General features: G+C 40.9%; 1 protein-coding gene across 2 annotated transcripts in view; it reads left to right on the top strand.

The window, feature by feature from the left end:
- ZDHHC8 (zinc finger DHHC-type palmitoyltransferase 8) overlaps window positions 1–19911 on the top strand; it is a 105689-nt gene that overhangs the window by 5836 nt on the left and 79942 nt on the right. The window lies entirely within an intron of this gene.

Genomic DNA, 19911 nt, shown 5'->3' with positions numbered 1-19911 from the left:
TATATTTAACTGCAGTATGAAAAGTTTTTTGTTGTTTTTTTTTTTTTTTTTTAAATGCTTTAAGAAGCCTCACTTTTACTGCTTTTAGCTAGTTGATTTTATGATTTTTGCTTCCAAGGGTAGTGATCCTTGCTTCCAACAGCAAAGTTGGCAATACAGGACATTTCTGAAAGCTATTAAAATTCATTCCTTTAGAAAAAAATCTGATATTTATTATCAGTGGGAGTATGTTTTTTCTTTCTGAGAAAAAAGGAGAATCATGTTTGTTGAGGGCAGTAAATGGCTACACATGTTCTGCTGTGGATGCAGAGCTTTCTGCAGCCACTGCAGTGGCATTTCAGTGCTTGTTGTAGATCCACTTTGAAAAAGGCAGAAGAGAACTGGAATGGAAGTTATTGCTGTACATGGGCTACAGCTGTAGTCAGTGTGTGATTTATGCCAGTAGCAACCTCCTTTCTATTTTTCCTAATAAGCAGAGATTAAGGTCATGGAAATAGGAATGAGTCTCTCAGTTAGATCAGGGCCTTTGTACAAGAATATACGAGCAATTTTTCTTTTTGTCTAAAGGCCTTTTCAAGATGCTAATTTAAATGCTGTCCTTGTTTGTCCAAGTATGCCACATGTGTATCCTTCTATAAATAGAAACAATCTCTACAAGATTGTTGAAGCTCAATTGGTTTGTTAGTAACATCAGATAAGGAATGTAATTGCTGAAAAACACAAAACTTAAATTGAGAGATAAATGCATGTGGTGACCTTGGAGATCTGATTTTTGAGATTGATTACCTGGGACAGTTGCTAATTATACACATAACATTTTTGTGTAAACAACTTATTCTGCTACTACCTGCTTCTCAGCTGAAATCAGCTGTTGGATCCTGTGGTGTGGGGATCCCTGGGGTGCCCGTGGGAGATGACCTGGAACAAGTTTTCTGTGCTCACATAGTGTATAACCTACAAGGAAACTTTTCAAGGTCAACAAAGGAAAGCCATGACCTTTGTTCAGTTTGCATTGGAAGACACCTGAAATACAGCAGTCAAGTGGTGTAAGCCAATTTAGAGGGTGAAGGAGATGTGTACTGGAGTGGAGGGGAAGTATTGTAAAAGGTACACGAGCTACACTTGTGTAATCGGTGCAGAAGTGGAACACTGATTTACTGTCCTTTGATTCAAGCCAGTAGGTGCAACACTTATTTCTCTATAATCCAAGAGTAATGTTCAATTTGGCTGTGCTGTTACAGAGCTGCTATTAGTTGATCATTTGTCACTGGGAGTAGCTAATGAAATTGAGAGAAAGAGGCATGGGGGTTGAGACAGAAATGCTGCAGTTTTTAATGGAAATTCTGTATTGTTCTTTTGCAAAGAATACCATAGATTGGAAAAACCTACTCAGCCTTGATCTTATTTTACCATGGAGAGGCAGTTTTAGGGATCCTTGCTTGGTGATTGGAAAAATTAATTCCAATGAGTACACCACAGTGTAGTGTCTACTACATAAATCTTCAGCCAGTAATCTGTATCCAGAAAGAGGATTTAATTAGTCACTGATTGGTTTTTCACAATTACTAATCCAATTTAGCTAGACTCGCTTCAAAGCTGTCCAAAGTGCCTAGAATTCTGCACTCTAAGTGTATTGTGCAAACAGTAGTGGGTACTTGATTCTTTGTTTTTCTCAGGATGGATATTATGGAATAAACTGTAAAGTAACCCATATTTAGATATTGCAGTGGTTACCGTGGTCTCTGTGAAGGTGTGAACACAGAATTTGTGCACTTCAAATGTGAAATCCTTATGAAATACCTGTACCCTGCTGGTGCATGTTGAGATCATCCAGCAACAAAAGACAGGGGTACCAGGTGCAGGAAAAATATCTCTTGAATTTGAAATCTAAACACCAGAGCAGCTGTTTCCAGTGTGCATGTACACCGTGAAATGACTAGTCTCCAGAAAACCTTGGTACACACTCAGGCTAAACTAATCACAGAATAGTCTTAAATGAGCAAATCACTTTTTAAGTTGCAGCCCAACAAAGCAAACTTGAGACTGCTTAAATATATAAGGACCTTCATAAATAAAGCTAGACAAAGCATTACTCTCCCAGGATTCTTAAAACTAAATTGGCATTTACATTAGCTCTTATTCATGTCCTCAGGGAAATAATGTAATGCAATATCTATATCAACACAATTTAAGTACAGCTCTGGGAATAAGGAAAGCTTGAACATTTCTATAAACAAGCATCATTTTAATTTAAACTTGGGTCAATCACAGAAATGCTTCAAAATGGAAAAGTTCAGCTTAAAACTTTTCCGCTTACTCTGATCCCAGTCGGCTCAGAGAGGCGGGTACTTTCTTATGGAAAAACACTTCCTCTCCCCCTTTTCAGCCAGTTCAGTTTCAAAAGTTATTTAGGATTATTTTCATGGTGTATAACCTCCTTTTCAGTTCTTTCTCATGAGTGAGATCTCGTTTTGCATGTTCAACTTTCTCTGAAGATTAATGTGTGCCCCAGCAGTAAGATTCTCCAGATGTGTTATGATCTAGTAATGCTGTGGTTAATCCTTGTCTGCTGTCAGCAGCTTGCTGAACCACCTCCTGTGTTTTACCAGGCCCCAGCATTTGGTGATGCAGTTTCCTGGCTCCAAGCAGCAGGAGCCATGAGTTGTGTAGGTGGGCAGCTCTCCCTCCATGGGGTTTGTGTTTGGCATTGGGCTCAGGAGCCACTGCCTTGAGACTTTCCCGTGGAAACAACACTGCTAACTTGGGTTATCCTCCAACATTCCTAGGCACAGTGATGGAGCAGGGTCTTGAGGGTGTCTGTATAGTCATCTTCATGTGCTCAGACCTGTGCCTTTGACCAGTAACTCTAGGTCTCTGGGCTCTTGTTTATTTTGGGTTTTTTTTTTTAAATCATTGTCTCATTTCTCTCTTGTGTGGTGCATAAGTCTCACATCTTTCTTTTCTCTTTGAAGCTGGCTTTGCACATACTGTATCGTGTGTAAATGGATAATGAGTCTTTGTGGCAAAACCAGTAAGAGCTTCAACGGGTACTAGGTTTCTTTTTAATTACTAAGTTTTGAGAACTCTGTAGAAAGAGGTATATCAAAGGACTGCTTTCTGATACAAGTCAAACAGAAGGAGATGAGAGGCCTCTAAATCTGATGACTTCTAAATCATGCATGGAAGTTGTAGCATCTGAAGCAACAAAGGAAATTAATATCTGCTATAGAAATATCAGTGCAAAGACAATGCACTGAATTGGATTAAAATAACAGGGCTTTCTGGGTGTGGCCATTGAATTGATGTGATTTTTTTTTTTTTAAGTTGTGAAGCAGAACTTCTAATCCATGTCCAGATAGTTATGTGTCAGAAATAAAATGCAAGGACCACCTCAGCTCCTCTTGGCAGAGCTCTGCTGAGAATGTTCCCTCATCTTACATAATCTATTAATTTTAAAATCAAAGCCAGTCTGTATGAGCAGTGCTCTCAAGAATCTGGAGGACAGGCAGATATAGGTTTTTTATAATATTGGGAAGGGTTGGTTCCTTGAAATGAAATGGTTCTAGTTGTGTCATCTTGCTGTATTTTTAGAATATGGCATTTGACAAATAGATTGCAATGATAATAAAATGCAAGGTCTTATGTGTGCCATTGAATTTGGCCTGCTGATGATAATAAACAGGTTGGAAAACATCTGCTTTCCTTCTCTAATGCTTCAGTTGAGAAGACTTTGCAGAGGCAAAGCTGTGCTGCTCCTTAGGAAGTCTCCATCCCTTCTGGTCTCCAGTACAGTAACTTGTGCATAAGGTTATCAGTGCTGTTAATCCCTGTTTACTTTTTAAACTTTGGCAGGGAGGTACTGTAGACTGGAGTGCTGGTGCTTAGCAAGTTTTTCACAGATGTGCCAACTCCAGGCTGAGGCCGTGTCAGCCCAGGACTCAATGGAGATAATTCTTTCAGAGAGGGCTTCTGAATTCTACAGTTTCTACTGTATTCATCTTGGGCCATCCATCATGCAACAAGACTGTTTTGTTTCTTGAACACTGCATGAGTGTTTGAATAGAGAGATACATATTCTAAAGCTTTGTTGTCTCTCTTTAAAAGTTTAATGGTAACATTGTAGTCTTTAAACTTTTATTTAGATGTGATTCCACAATGACTAGTTACTTTTGCAAGTAATTTTTCTTGCATTATATTACAAGGATTAGTGGGATAGAGCTAAACATGATATCTGTGGTTTGAGAACTGAAAAATTAATGATTCCTCCTCTAGCCTACTGTGTTTGATTTATAATTCATATCTGATAAGAGACATGCTCTTCTGAGCCAGCTATCATCTCTCCATTTATATCTAGGGGAGGTATTTTTTAATTCTTCCTGTGGTAGGTGCTAGGGGGGTTGTGAATTTTTGGGCCCTAGAGTGCTCCTGAAGAAGGTTTCCACACACACTTCCTCCACCTCTCATTTCCCACGAGACTCTTTATCCTCTGTAGGACCTGGCCCCAGGCTCGTGTTGACCCCAAACGTCACAGCTGCTGTCACAGCCCCCTGCTACAACCTGTGACTTTTAGCATAATCCAAGTACATTGTTTACCTTTCAGAGGCACTTGACAGCAGGAGGAAATATAGGGGTTTTAAGTGTCCTGAGTAGCAGCTTCCAGCCACTCTAACCTCTCAGGGAGAGGCATGGCTGTGGACTAAGCTGTGAGCCCTTTACAGAGCTACAGAGCTCATCTCTCACTTCCTATGTTTGGGCTTTTTTCATCAGTCTGGATCTTCCTGGCCTTATCTAGTTGCATCTTGTCTGCCTCTTGAACTTGTTTGTTTGTTTTTGTTCTTGTTGTTTGTGTGTTTGGTCTCTCTTGACAGGTGATCTCCAGGTCAGTCTGTTCAGGTGGGTAAGGCCTTTTGCCCAGTACACACACAAAGGGTAATCCACTGCTTGTTTACCCCTTGAAATGCCAGAGTAGAGGCTTTACAAGATGCAATTCAAAATCTAATCCCATCTGTCGAGATGGGGTGGCTTTTAGGGGTTGATGAAACAATTCTTCTGTATTGAAACTAAGTGTTCTCAGTGGGCCACTGTCTTTATTGTGACTCACGCATATTTGGCATCCTTTCCAAAGAAGCTGACCAACATTTCTGTCTTCTTCCCTGCTAAGAAGTTCTGTATTCTTTGTGAATTTATTTGCTCCAGAACAGTAAGCTGAGTTGCTGGCTGGTCAAAAGGGAAAGAGATGTGTAGCAATTTGCCAGTTACATTGTCCTCCTCTGAACACAAGAGAGCCCTGTTTAATGGAGTGAGGCACCAATGCCGCATTTTTGTGATTAATGTTTTGTGCTTTTTGTTTGTGTCTTTGAGAGTGATGTTATTTATTTTTGTTCCTTCAACTGTTTTGGAAATGAGAGAAAGCTATTTTGAGTGCAATATCGACTTGACATCATTAAAAAAAAAGTGTCTCTTCTTGCCAGTTTTTTTCTTGGTTCCCCTAGAAATGCATTTCTTTTGGGCTGCTTCTTCCATTGTGTATGTTGTGATAAGTCTCCAAAGCATCATACTATGTATGTGTGATGGGTGAATGCTTGCATGTCTGATGAGGGATTGATTCCCCTGGGCATGTGAGTCCTGCCAACTCCTCAGTTAGAAAACTTGAGGCTTTAATATACATTCTGTCTTTTAGTCCCAGTTTGGCCTCTTCTTTTGGAAGGCATTTCTTTTCCTTTTAAATAACAAAAGCTTACAGTTATATTGAGCTAGTTAATTAAACAGTCTGCATCTAATTCAGATCTCTCCTCTTAGTTTTCTTCTCACTTTTTCTTAACTGTGCCTGATTAAATAACCTGATGAAGCTGTGTAAGAGTTAGTGAGATGGGTCGAAGCCTATCTAAAGCTAGAACCTGAATCTGATCTGACCTGCCCATTAAAGTCTCACTGCAAAATGATTATTCCAAAGTATCCAGGGGACTGCATGCTTGGTTTAGATCCCTTGGAGGACTCTTGGTCCTCCTGGTTTGACTGATTGTGTTCCTTCAGCTGCCTTTATCATACACATGTCCTGGGCCTTAGCCTTCTGAAAGATGACTGTGGCCCAAGGACAAGGTCCTCTGAAGGGATGAGCTTTTCAACAGGAGAAAAGAATAACATTCTTCAGCTTCCTCTTGGAACTATCTGAATCATTTTGGTTAAAACCTTAATTAGGACAAATACTTTGCTTGAAGGGCAGAGGTAGCAGAAAGATTGCAGCCTAACAGTTAATTTGGCAAAGTGATTCAGAATGGAAAATATGCAATGCTGCTTTATACCTGTGACTTCTCAGTCCCATCAACAGATATCTGAACATATTCCATCAGCTTTTCCAGTGGCTGCTAGTCTTCATATGCTTCTCTTCACTCCTTAGCTTTCAAGTTGGTCTTTCTAAATTTCAGGAAATACTGAGCTTTCCCTCTTAAAGTCAGTCCTCTTAAATCTGCTTCTTCCATAGGGTGACAGTCTTTAAAATGTGGTGTTTGCTCTTTGTTCTTCCTAGTTCAGAAAACAGCAATTTAAGCTGAATTATCTCTTTTAGAAGACATTTCAGACAATTTGCAGTCTGCACACATTTAAGTGGTAGGGGGCAGGATGGAAAGACATGAGAATATAAAATATTGCTATTATGAATTATTGTGCAGTAGGCAAGGTTTTCTTTCACTCCCCTCCCCCCCCCCCCATCTTATGTATCTAAGGAAGAGGTTGCAGTGTGAGAAGGGATATTCTGATTTCCAAGGCAGTAACACAGAAGGAATTTTGTATTTTCTCCAAGAGTACACAAATACTTCACTTTCCTGACGTTACCTGTGATATTTTGAAGGCTATTGGAGAGAAGGTACATCAAGGGAGGCTTAGACTGCTAATTCTTACTGTGTATTTGCCTAGCCTTGACTGGGTCCATGTTCAGAAAGCAGAAACCTGTCAAAAGTTAATACATCTACTCTGAGTTTCCAAATTACTGTTAGTATTCTGCATGCAGATTAGCTTTCTTCTTGTGCTCATTTACCTGTATCTTGGAGATAGCCTTCTAAAAATATTAGCAATAGATGAATACAGGATGAGTGCTGTACTAGGCACACTTAAAATGCTCTCATGTATATCAAATCTAGAATTCTTTTTTCAAACTAAAGAAAATAGGAGGGAAAGAAGTCGGAACCCCTAAGGGGAAAGTACTGCATGTTCAGGTCTCTTGTCATGGCCTATTTGATTTATAAATATAAAAAAGTACTTGTGTTCTAGAGCTGTAGCTGGTCCAGTGTTCTTTGTTGTTCTCCCACAACGTGACAATCACCCAAAAAGCTTGTTTCCATGTGGATACAATGGGGTTTTAAGTGCATTATGGTATAAATGTATATCCAGATATAAACTGTCAATCTCCATTTTTGGGTGAGCCTTAAAGGAAGGTTCAGGCACAATAAAATAGACTTGTTTAGTGACAGTTCAGCATCACTTCACTTGCCATGTATGATCACCCTGTCAAGAACGGCATCCTGCTGCGATGACAGTTTGCTGGAAACTCTCCACAGATTCATTGGAAGTTGGCTGAGCCCCAGCTCCACAAATTACTGGTCAGAAGAGACTGTTTGTAGGGCACAAATCTATCCAATTTGCAGTGTTGATTTGGTTTTTTTTTTTTAATTAACACTTTAAAAAGTGTGTCAGCAGAGTGCCAAAAAGACAAGAAATGATCAGCTAAAACATTTTATTGCAGCATATGATGCTATTCCATTTTATCAGGGAAACATGGCACTTAGATACAACAATGTTTTATTTCCTGTTACTTTTGTTCATTTTATGGTCAGCAGCAGTTTTAAATAAACAGTCTTCAAAACAGATGCTGGGGTTTTGCCCTTTTTTCTTCTTCTCGATTCTTATTGCCTTTCCCTGAATTCTTATTAAGTCCAGTATCATATTGATTCAACGACAGTTGAATTTTCACTTCCCCCTTTTTCTGTCTCTCTCTCTCTACTTTTTTTTTTTTTCTTTTTTTTTTTTTTTTTTTGAGACTGCTTTCTGTCTGGTGTTTCTGGCTCGAAGAGGTGATTGGCAGGAATTACATAAGGAGTACACCAGTCTACAGTCCTTTGGAGATCCTGCAAGTACAGTCAGGATTAATAAAATCTGTCTGGCTGTTTTTTGATGAAATCATCCCTCTCTCTCTCTCTCTCTCTCTTATTTTTTTTTTTAAGCTGTTGTTTCCTCAGTGTGAGACCTGTCTCTCCTCCATCCATTCCTTCAGTCTTGGATTGTGAGGTAGTGAATGCCAGCGTGAAAGATCAGAGCTGGTGTTGACAGCAGCTTAAATGCACCCTTGCTTATGTTTCCTATCGAATCGCTGCTTTATACCTACAGATGCTGGGAAGATTCTGTGCAGGGAGGCTGTTGCAGGTGCTGGAGCCACGGCTACAAAGCAGAGATAGGGCTGTGTAAGGGCTTCGTGCTGCTCGCAGCCCAGCACGGAGCGATTCCCATTCAGAGCCCGGCCCTTCCCTCATGGCCTCGGCTGGCTCCGTGCCCGCCCGGCCGCTCTGCCCCTCACGGGACGGGACGGGACGGGAGAAAACGCGATGAAAAACCTCACGGGTTGAGATAAAGACAGGGACGTCACTTACCGGTTGCCATCAGAGACAAAACAAACTCAACTCGGGGAAAATTAATTTATTGCCAATTAAAATACATTGGGGCGATGAAAAGCAAAGATAAAACCTAAACACTCTCCCCTCCTATCCCGTTTTTTTGCAAGCTCAGCTTCATTCCTCTATTCCCAGCTCCTCCACCTCTTCCTGCCCCCTGCTCGGGGCCGAAGGGAGGGCAGTGTGGGCTGTGGTCAGCCCATCTCCAGGGTGGGCTCTCCATGGCCTGCGGTTCCCCTGCGCTGCCCTGGTCCCTCAGGAACTGCCCCCTGCTTCAGCGCTGCCGCGGGCCGCAGAGCGAGTTTGCGGTGTGCTGGCAGCCAGGGATTCCGGCACAGCCAGTCCCAGGGACATTGCTCACGCTTTTCCCCTCGCTCCAGGAACGTTGTTCACGCTTTTCCCCTCACTCCCTGCAGGTTTTGCCCTTTCTCGAGGTGCCGCGGCCCGGCTGAGGGCTCCCCTCACAAGAGCCCCAGCAGCCCTCAGCGTCTGGGCACAGGCACCCAAACCCCAAGGAGCAAACAGTTCCGCATAGATGTTCCAGCAGTTCTACATTTATACGAGTCTTTATATGCAGGAGAAGGAGACTGTTACAAAACAATGTGGTTTTGACCTTCATCGTCCCCACCTGTACCACAAGGTCAGTCAAACAAGGGAGGAAAATGGATTTGCCTATTTTTCCTGCCTGTGAACTGTACTTGTTTTTAGTAGCGCTTAACAATCGCTCTTCAGGAAAATTGCTGAATGTCGGAGTACAGCAATGGCTCACTCCAATTTATGAAATTCCTCAGAATTTCCATTGTGATTCTGTGAGTCACGTTAATGTGGCTTCTTCAGCTGTGACTCGAGGATCCTCCATGTGCATGTTCCACTGCAGCTTCTCTGTCGTGGTCTGGGGGTTGTTGGAGGGCAAGCACAGGACACAGAGTCCGTCAGTTCTTGTGCTCTGTAAGCTGCTGGTGAAGAGGGTTCGCTGGTGGGAAGCTGTGGCTAAAAACGTCCCTACACCAGGGGCTGGCAACAGGTAATTCTGTGTAGCCTCATTAGCCAACTGCATTGCTGCTGGAAAGCCTTGTCCCTCCTGCTAATCCCAGAGAGAACTTGATGGGGTTAGTTTTAACCCCTCTTAAATGCTGGGGTTTGGTTATAGGGCTGGTATGTTTAGAGGGAATTTTTCAGAAAATAGCTGCCTCTTCTCTGGGGACTAAAAAAACGTTTAAAGATGTGAAAACTGCCCACACTAACATCCATGTAGTAGAAGGATGAAATGTGAAACATTTGCCGCAGTTTTACAGGGATATGTTTGGGTAACTTTGGCAGCTGTACCCTATTATTGGAGACTACACTGGAAAAGCCAAGGAGAAATAATCATCCTCTGTCAATGTCAGGAAAAGTGACTAGGTCAGAAGCTCTGTGAGAAATGAGGTTTCCAAAGCAGAAACAATAAAGCTTCAGCCCAGTTTGCAGTTCTCTCCTTTCCTTTTCTGAAGCACTCCATCATACACCTGTCAAGAGATGACACTGTTATGCATTAAACTTGGTAGTGTGACAGCAATGCCTTTTGCCCTGCCAGAACAGAGGTGGCTTGTGCCCATCTTCTAGTACTTGCTCAGGTCTACCAGATTTTTGTCCCCCTAATTTAGAAATAATGCCAAACAGTAGCATATTGTATGTAAACCAAACTGACTGTCCTTGAGCCCCTTTAAAAATACTGGAGAACTGCTTGTAATGACTCTGTTTATTTTGGTACAGCATCCAGACTGCTGGATGTATGTTTATAGCACAGTCTAACAAACTGAGGCTCCTCTCTAAGATTTCAGTGCCTCATGGTTGGATAGAAAAAGCCGATGCACTCTAAATACGTATTTATGTCAGACTCTGGTTTGCAGTAATAGTTAATGCCACCTAAGCTAAGCTTGAGCAGCAGTTTTTCCTCAGCACATGATACAGTGATCCGTGTTACTGTGGTGCTTATGAGCCATACTTATCAACATGTGTGGTTGTGAACATCACCAGTTGCATTAGTATTGCATCTGCATTTAAGCTTGATGACTTGATGAGAAACCATTTTAATTTTCTGTCTACCTGTGCAGCATGAATTCCAGGTTACCTTTGAAATCCGGTTAATGTTTTAGATGCAAGAATTACAAGTACATGAAAACAGCGTTATTTTCACTGAACTGAAGTTATAACTCTGCTGTGAGTGCCTGGAGCAAATATAAGTGACATATAAGCTGCTCTTTACTGTGCTGATGGGCTTTCAATCCACTTTAATGCAGTGGGTTTAATATCCTACTCTTCACACTTTCTTTCCAAAAGGAAGTGCCTTTTGCTTGATGCACAAAGACTTCATTAACTGGAAGACAATTTTGGAAATGTTTTACTTTTGATAGAAATATTTTCCACACAGGGAGAAAGATTGAAACATAGAATAAATTATAAGTTTGTTTTGAAACACAAGAATTATTCTAAATATTGAACAGATAATCCTGATAGTGCAAGTTTGGAGTTGTTTAAATCAAACTTGCTGCTTGAAGTCACAATTTGTTTCTAAATGGTTTAAAAAGCCAGTTTTCCACATCTGCTCTCGCTGCCCATGTGAATATCCTCCTACTCCAGTTACTCATGGCTGGCAAGGAGTTGCTGCTCACTCTCACTTTTATGTCCAGGCTCAGACCACTGAACTTGTCAACTCTTTCTCACAGAAATGGGATGGTACGGAAAAGTGATCATCCTTTTCCCTTGCTCCCCCAAGTCTTAAAGCTACTGCAAAAGCTTCGCTGTGGCTGATAGTTCACTGACATAGATTATGGAGAATTTTGCTTCAGTGCTTGTTGGAAGGAACCAAACTGTTTTCCAGTGTGCCTCTGAAAAGTGCCTCTCTTGTGTTCACTTGTAAAATCTCATGCAGTCCCAAAGCTAATATTAGCTATGAGCTTTAAAGGCTGACTGGAGAAGAAAATTGATTTGGAGTATAGAATAGCTCTTCTGTCAGTGTTTTGGCCAACTCTGTATACTACGGGCAGTAGTTAAATCTTCCCAAATTTCAAAAGAATGTAGGCGTTTAAATGATTTACAGGTTATTAAAAACATTGTTATCATACTATGACAGCTTTTTAATGAATTACTTTTCAAAATTACAACTGGAACTAATATCTGCTGGAGTATGAGCTCCGTCAGAGTTGTTGCCAGGAATATATTGGATATTTGAAGCCCAAACTGGATGTAGCGAGCCTAGTTGGCTCATTCAGTAAGTTATTAGCAAAGCATAAAAATCTTCCTGTAGCAAACTCATCCTGGGCTTTCGAAGAACACTGGTGTTCCTTATTGACAGTGAAGATTGTTTAAGCAGTTTGGGAAGGAATGTCCCTGTGTGTGCTTTAACAGCCCACTGTCTGGGGTGTTTACGGTGCTCAGCTGTGTGCTGCAAAGTGCTGGTCTTCCTCAGCATGCTCCTTCCCTTTTCCTGTGCTAAAACTGCTCAGAGAGCAGCAGCTCCTCTGGGGTACAGCCCTGGCTGGCACCTGCAGCACCTGCTGAAAGGAAGGACAATATTGCTTAGGGATGACTCACAGGAACCTTAAGCCTCCTCTGCTACAAGCAGGAGTTGCAGCTTCCTGAGGCAGACGAGCATGATCCATGTGTACCAAGTTCCACCTCCTCAGGCTTCTGGCCTTCTCTGAGCACCTGGAAATGCCCCAAACCTGTTGTCTCATTCTGGGGTGCACTGGATTATCCCTGCTTCACCTGAGTGGGTCTTGCTTAAGCAGGTGAGGCCCAAATGAATACATTTTGGGGAAGAGTGACTGGGAACCAGTGGGTTTTTAATCTGTGTTTGATCACTGTTTTTAACAGTGCTGTTCCTCACAACGGTGGGGTTTTTTTTGCTGGTTTACAGGACAAATCTGCACACGAGAGAGGAGGAGTGAATCTGAGAGCTTTGGTCGCTGTTCTGGATTTTCATTTGCCATTGGCAATTTCAGAAGGGTGCTCAGGGCTGGCAGGGAGATTTTGCTCCCCAGGAATGAGGCATGAGAGACATTCCTTTGAAGTCTTTGGGCAGAGGAAGAAAACAAGTCTATCCTGCTGCCTCCTGTTTTGTTTCTGGGGCAAAATGTGATCCGGAGTGAGCAGAGACAGGTGGGCAGTGTCAGAGATCCAAAAGAAGAGACTAATAAAAAATCAGATCCTAAGTCTGACACGTTTTTTACACATGTGCCAAGCTTTATAAAAAGCCTATCCTTCATTAGCTATTTTAAAACACATTAGAAAAATGAAGTGACTCTCATCTGCCAGTAGGTGACTTTAATTCTTTGTGTATACAAGCAGTTTCGTTGATTTAAGGTAGTGCCAAAGAGTATTTGAGATTTTAGTGGAACTGATGTGTCTCTTTGTGTCATATTGAAAGAATTATGAATACTTGAATGAGCAAATAATGCAAAGGACTGAAGTTGTCATAGTATTTAACACAAGAAAGGAGACCTAGTTACAATATGGGTTTTCTGCATACCTGGTCTGTCACTGAACAGCAAATATGTACAGAACAAATCGATTAAAAAAAAAATATTTGGGTCATTTTCTTTCATCTGCAAAGAAAAGTAATAAACTGCACTACAATGATTACGAGTCTCATTCCTGCAGCTGTGTGAGCAACTAATCTTTGTAACTGGGTGCTAGCATGGATGGAAAGCAGGACTGGAAATTGTGTGTTGTAATTTGCAGCTTCTTCGATCACTGGTGTGTACTGCATGATTTTTGTATTCTAGTTACAAAACTTGAAAATGCATGTTCTCAAAAAGTTATGTTCTTAATGAAAAGTGCAATTCATCTGCTGAAGTTTGTCCATCCTTTTTATCTGTCTGTTGTGAAAGGGAGTAAGTACTTGGCCTTGATAAACTCTTGTGCCAAGTGTTCTTTTGAAAACAAAAAAGATATGATGGCCCATAGTTATTTTCAGTATAGCCTTGTTTGGAAAACAAACAGAACTTCAGATTAAGCAATTGCTCTTCACAGATTAAAGTCATGTGGGTTTTCTTCTCCCCTGTATATTACCTACTTGTTCAGTGCTTCAGCTTATACTAAACTCTTCAGAGTCAGGATGCTGTTGGGCTAATTAATGAAAATGGTTTTCATTGATTGCTGTGGAAAGAAAAGAACTAACTGGTTTAATTAACTCAAGACTATGCATATCTAAAAGAGTAACTACTGATCTGAATGTGTTTAATTAAAATAAAGGACTTGCAGTTTTTGCCGACCTTGTCTCTTCACTCTGGTTTGAGTGGGACTTCAAAGTTTGGGTGTGCCCTTTCACAGCAGCTCCATTTGCAGACCCTCAAACTGCAGCAGCTGGGACTGGCACCTGGGCATGAGGGAGCAGAGTACACAGCTCCAGAGAGCCACAGCAGCGTGGAGTGGCACTGTAATTTCTGCTCTTTGTCCTCCCATTTGAGCAGCAAGCTTGTCTGGAAATGAGATGACTAAAGCTGTAGGAAGCCACTGTTTGTGCTATGTGCTACTTCTAAAATAGACACAGAGGGGGAACCCTTCCATCTGACATTCCCAGGTTTCTCATAGGTTAATGAGACATGAGATCCAAGGTATTCAATAATGTCTCTTTTTTACTGTTTTTTTAGCTTCTGTATTTGTTTAGCTCTGTTTAAGTAGTACAGATCACTTGTCCAAATCAGAGCTTTTTGTGTTTGCCACCAAGGCTTGCCCTGGACTGAAAACTGCCCAGCTTTGTACTGCTGTATTTGTAATGTAGTCCTCTTAAAAGCAAGTACTTTCAGATGCTTCTCAAACCCTTGGTCAGTGTTCCCTGTCTCTTAAATTTGTTTTCCTGGCTTCCATCTGGAAAGCTTCCAAAAGTAAGGAAACTGAACAAATAAAATATGTAGGCTATGATTCTAACTTTTGCTGGCCACTTTGGGTACTGTGTGAATAGGAGGGAAAACATGGGAAAGCAAGACTTCAAGCAGTGAAATGGATTCTGACATGAGTGGAAGACAGAAGCAATCAGTGGAACTACTGAAAGCTGTGATGGTTTTTGGGACCCTGTTTATGATTGCAGAAGGTGACTTCCCTGTGCTGCTTTTGGAAAAGTTACCAGACCATATGCCCTTTACACCCATTGTGTGCCAGCACTGATGGTGGCTTTCATCAGGAGTGCTATTGTGGTTCAGTTCCTGTGTAGCCCGGAGCACAGAGGGTCGGTTCTGTGCTCTCTCTGCTGTTGCCACTGCTGTTGGCATAATTTTTTCTTGAAACCATGCCCTTAGCCTCCCTTGTGCATGAAATCACTGCTTTGAAATTTAAATTGCAGGTTGCAATGTACCTTAATTGTAATTATCCCAAACACTTCCACTATAAGAGCTTAGATTTAGTTCTGTGAAATTTGCCATTTGGGTAAAGAAATACGCGTCATACCAAGGGGTTTATGTGTGCTTAGGCTAATCCAGAATGATTTTTAAAAAATGTTTTGCCTATCAGAATCTTCAAGTTTGGTGAGACTAAACCTTCAGGACTTGAAATGGGGGTACAGGATTGCTTTGTGGTTGGACTTTTTCTGTCTCTGTAAGAGCAGTGGGATTTGTGTTCATGGGCAGAATGCTACAGTCTCTTGAAGTTCACCTTCACAGGGCATGATCTAGTGGTGCCCAGTGGTCTGCCCTGCCCTGAGGAGGCAGCTCTGCTTACTGAGGAGGAGACATGGGGCTCTTTGCCCAGGCTTTGGATCCTGCAAGCAGCAGAAATGAGGGTAGAAGCAGATGTTCCAGAAATAGTCATGTGTGTCTTCTCAGTGCTTCTAAGGTGGGCAGTCAGGGAGCTGGGCAGGGGCAGTGGAAGGCAAAGAGCCTGTGAGCACCTGGGTGAGCTGGTTTCAGTCATCTCACAGTGGCTGCTGCGTTGGTTTGTTTGCAGAGCAGTGTCATCTTGAACTTCTAGCTCTGAGCAATACCAGGTTCTTGTTATGTTGGCAGTGCCCCTTTTCACTGACTGCCAAATGCTAAGGTCCCTGAAAAGTCAGGTTCTGGGGGACACACGGCGTTTCGGGCTCCCATCTGCAAAATCAGACTGAGATGGAGAGATGATAACTCCTGGGGTGTTAAAATGATAAATGCTGATGTTAGCAAAACACTCATATGAAGTTAATTATAACAGAACATCCCAGAAAGGAGAACAATTCTATATTGAGTACAGAATGTGCACGGCATGCAGCGAGTATGGCCCGAGGCCACATGTTGGAGGGGTACAGTGATCCTGAACAGTACCTGCTCAGCCAGCATGCAGAGCCCTTTAGGGAATACAGGCAATAAAGAGATTAAATTTGGCCCTCTTGTTACATGCAAGTGACTTTAAAAATTCATGGACAGTTTTATTCCAGCAGCCTAATTTTCTGAGCACTTGCCTCTATGCAGTGTTGTCACTTTAATGTATTTAAAAAATATGATGCTGAAAATATGAACTTACAGTGTCAAGTTACAAAAAGAAGTGCTGAGCTTGGGGCTGCTTTTTTTTTTCCTCACTTAATTATTAGTCTGAGGAAGGTGAGAAATCCAATATTGTATCTATAAAGTGGGAAAGCTAAAGGTTATAAGCAACTTGGGTTCCCTTGGATTGATCTAGATTGTTTCAATGCATTTTTCTTCTTTATTGTCAAAATCATCACAGCTAATCTTGGAGCAAGTAAAAGATGTTACTGCATGCAGAAATATTCAGAAAAAAACCCCTGCTTGTTTCCCCAGGAATTGCAGTAAAGTCTATTAATCTTAGCCTACAGCCTATTTTTGCAAATGGAATTATGGGTTTCAGTTTGTTGTGGTCACATTTCTGCAAGACTATCTTGGATGCTTCCATCTCTCACTTCTAAAAAGGGTTTGTATGATGTATTAAGCAGTATCATAAATATGTCTTATATTTTAAGAACAAAACCTTAGGCCTCCTTGCATTCTCAATGATGTTTAATATTTCACAAGTTTGACTCTTTTGCAATCCTTTATGACTTTGTAAGTTGTGTTTTTATGGATTAGAGTTCAAAAACTGGTGGATTTTTTATAACTTCAAATAGATTGGGTGAAGGTAATTATTATTCATTGAAATAATTACAAGCGTGACAACTATTTAAGGCAGAAATAACCAGGATTTCAAATTCTTACAGGCAAAGCTATTCATCAGTCAAATAAATCAGTCCCTGATGGGAAGGGGAGAAGGAGTAATCACCATGTTTTTGTGGTGCAATAAAACAAGGAAGATACTGTGTCCTAAAAGTCCTACTGCACAGATAAAAGTTACCTTTTTCCCCTCTAGTTCTTTTAAGGATTAGGGGAAAAAGAAAAAGCCAAACTCTGTGTCTCTCAGGCTTTGAGATAAGCATAAATAATTTCTTGTCTAAATGTAATTCCCTCCTTTCTCTAAAAATCTTCAGAATGGTTTTTAGAAGAAAAAATGTAGTGTGTATGAGAAGAATAATCAGGTTAAAAATATGGTAAGATTTTGGTTTCCATGAAATTCTAATCTTTAAAAATCACTAAGAAGGGTACTGTATTCTTCCAAGAATCAAACTGGGGTTGGTAGCAGCAGTGGGCAGGGTGGACAGGAGTAGAATGGGAGGACTTGGCTACTGGGAAAGTGGTTACCATTCCAGTCTGGAATAGTGTAATCAAAATTTCTTTATTCTATAGCAAGAAAGAAGCTTGGGAAGAAAAGAAATCAAATTGGTTTATATTTAGACTTCTTTATAGCCTAATGTTTGTTGGTTTGCATTGGGAGAATTGTGGGTTTCTGTCTGTATTGACAGCTGTCGCCTCCGTGTCTCTTGGCTTCTTGAGCAACCAACCATCTTCTTAAAGCTTGTTCATTCCCCAGAGGGCAGGAGAAAATGTTTGGACCATTTATTTTGAAAGATAATTATTGCTCTAAGCAACCGCTTAAAATTGACACTATTACATTGATTCAAGTGTAAACATACGAAAAATGTTATGATACTGAAAAAGAACATTTAGACTGGGAACGTCTGTTGTGAAACAGTCACAAATTTTAAATCACTGTTGCTCTAGTAGGAGTCCTGTTTCTTTTCTCTGTAGGAATATGGGTAAAGAGTTCAAATTTTGATGGTTAGAACTCGAGCTTGAGGAACTGTTCAGGGAAGGATAATTCTACTGTGGGATGACTTTTCTTGGAAAGAAAACTTCCAGAATGAAGCACAGTATTCTGTAAGATGCCAGGCCATCCTTTCCATAGTCATGGGATTTTTCAGTTCAACTCCCGCATGTCTCAGGAGTTTGCTGTTAATCTAGATTTCATATACACTTTAAACCTGCTTTGGCTTTAGGAAAAAAAAACCAAAAAGCATAACAAGCTTTGGTCAATGTCAAGATGATCTCCACTGCCTTGACTTCAGGAGGGTTTTTAATAGTTTTGCGTGTTTATTGCTTGTCGTCCTGCCTCTCATGTAATTTGTTTGTTGAAATGTAAAAGCTCAGTAAGTGTTGAATCATCTCGCCAGTAAAAAAACTCTTCTAACCTTTTGTGGCAGGGGAGGAGAAGGAAAAGGGAAGAAAAAGGCTGCATATTCTATACTTCGGAAGGGATTTCTTTAGCTAACTTGACAAATGGAAATGATGCCCATGGATCCTTCTGTCTGCTTCCTTGTCTTTCCATGCTGGGTATTGTATGTTTAGAGTTGTTTTAAAGTTCAGCACTTCTTAACCCTCCCTGCCCCCAGTTATGCTTTTTTTCATTAAGTAATAATTTACAACAGGATACAGTGATGTTGTCCAGTCTGGCCACACCTAATCTGTGCTAGGACACACTGACTTCATTCACTGGTAGGTGTGGTGATTATCAGACAGTTTGTCACCACGCCCTGGAGTGTTTTATTGCAATCATAAAGTGGTTCAGCTAAAGGAAACATCCTTTTTTCTAGCGGAAAGAGATGGCAACTTTCTCCCTCTAGAAAAACTCACTCCAGGAATGTGTAGTGTAAAAATTTCACAGCCTGGAATAATCATTGAACTTGTACCAAATATACAAAGAATTGCATGGCTTTTTCCATTGAGTAACAGCATACTGCAATATTTTAAAATAATTATCTTGGTTTGTATGGTTCCAAATTTTCATCAGTTCTTGTGTAGAATGCCTGAAAGGAGGGTTCACATTTCTCTTCTTCCTCTGGCATGCAGAAAGGCTCATTTTATTGTGTGAACTTCTTTGTGGGAAATCCAGGAGGGAAACTGCAGAGCTTTAGAAGTGGAAATATTTTACTTTTTGGCTGGTAGGTTGCTCATGACACAGAGCAACATTGGAGAGTAAAAACAAATAGAGCTCGTCTGTATTTCTGGTGAATATCGATGTTAATTGGGTTTTGAGCATCAGTTCAGTTTACAACACTCTTTTGCTTGCTGTTAAAAGAAGCCTCTAACTTAATCAGAAATGATGAAAAGAAGCTGTTGTGCCTTGCAGAGCAACAGAAATGCCACTGATGAATGACCAGTCTGAGGCATTTTTAAATTCAGGCTTGCTGGAGGGAACTGAACTTGGAGTCACTTCCAAGTAATTAAATTAGAAGGAAAGACTTCTTTAAAAATAGTGTAAGGGATGAACCATATTAAGATGTGCTAGTTTCTTACTGTGAATGCAGTTACACTACTGAAATTATTTCCCTGGCTTATAACTAGGGGAATTGCTTAATACTTGCCGACTGGAGGTGTGATTTCCTCTAAAAGTAGGAAAGGACAGAAAATCCAGATTAAAGCTGATTTTTGACCTTGAGGAAAACAAGATGAGACAAATGATAGAATTTCAGGAAGTGATGAGCTGCCCATGCCAAGCATATGGCCACCCACAAGAGGTATTTTTCTCTGTCTTTTGCTCCATACTTCATCCTGTCCTGTTGTAAGCCAGTGCTGAGGTTCCAGAAGGGTGCAGGGTGGCTGGGAAGCAAGAGCCTCAGTCTCCCTAAAGCAAACTTGCTGATCTCTACCTGAGCTGAGTTTAAGGCATGATAGTCAGGCAGCTGGAGATAGAGACACAACTAATAAAATTCAGTGAACTTGATAATCCTGTGTTTGTAAAGAGGAGTGAGAAGGGAATGGTACTGTCTCACAAAGCTGAGCTGTGATGATAGTTTTCCTGGGAAATATGTAATAATTTTCAGAAAGGGCTGACAGCTTTTGATGGCAGGAAAATATTTCATTTCATTTATTGCTGTTGTCGAAAATCTGCTTTTGTTGATGCTATGCTGAATATCCTT

Source organism: Cinclus cinclus, chromosome 17 (assembly GCF_963662255.1).
Source record: "Cinclus cinclus chromosome 17, bCinCin1.1, whole genome shotgun sequence".
Taxonomy (NCBI): domain Eukaryota; kingdom Metazoa; phylum Chordata; class Aves; order Passeriformes; family Cinclidae; genus Cinclus; species Cinclus cinclus.
This window is presented reverse-complemented; position numbering and strand designations above follow the sequence as displayed.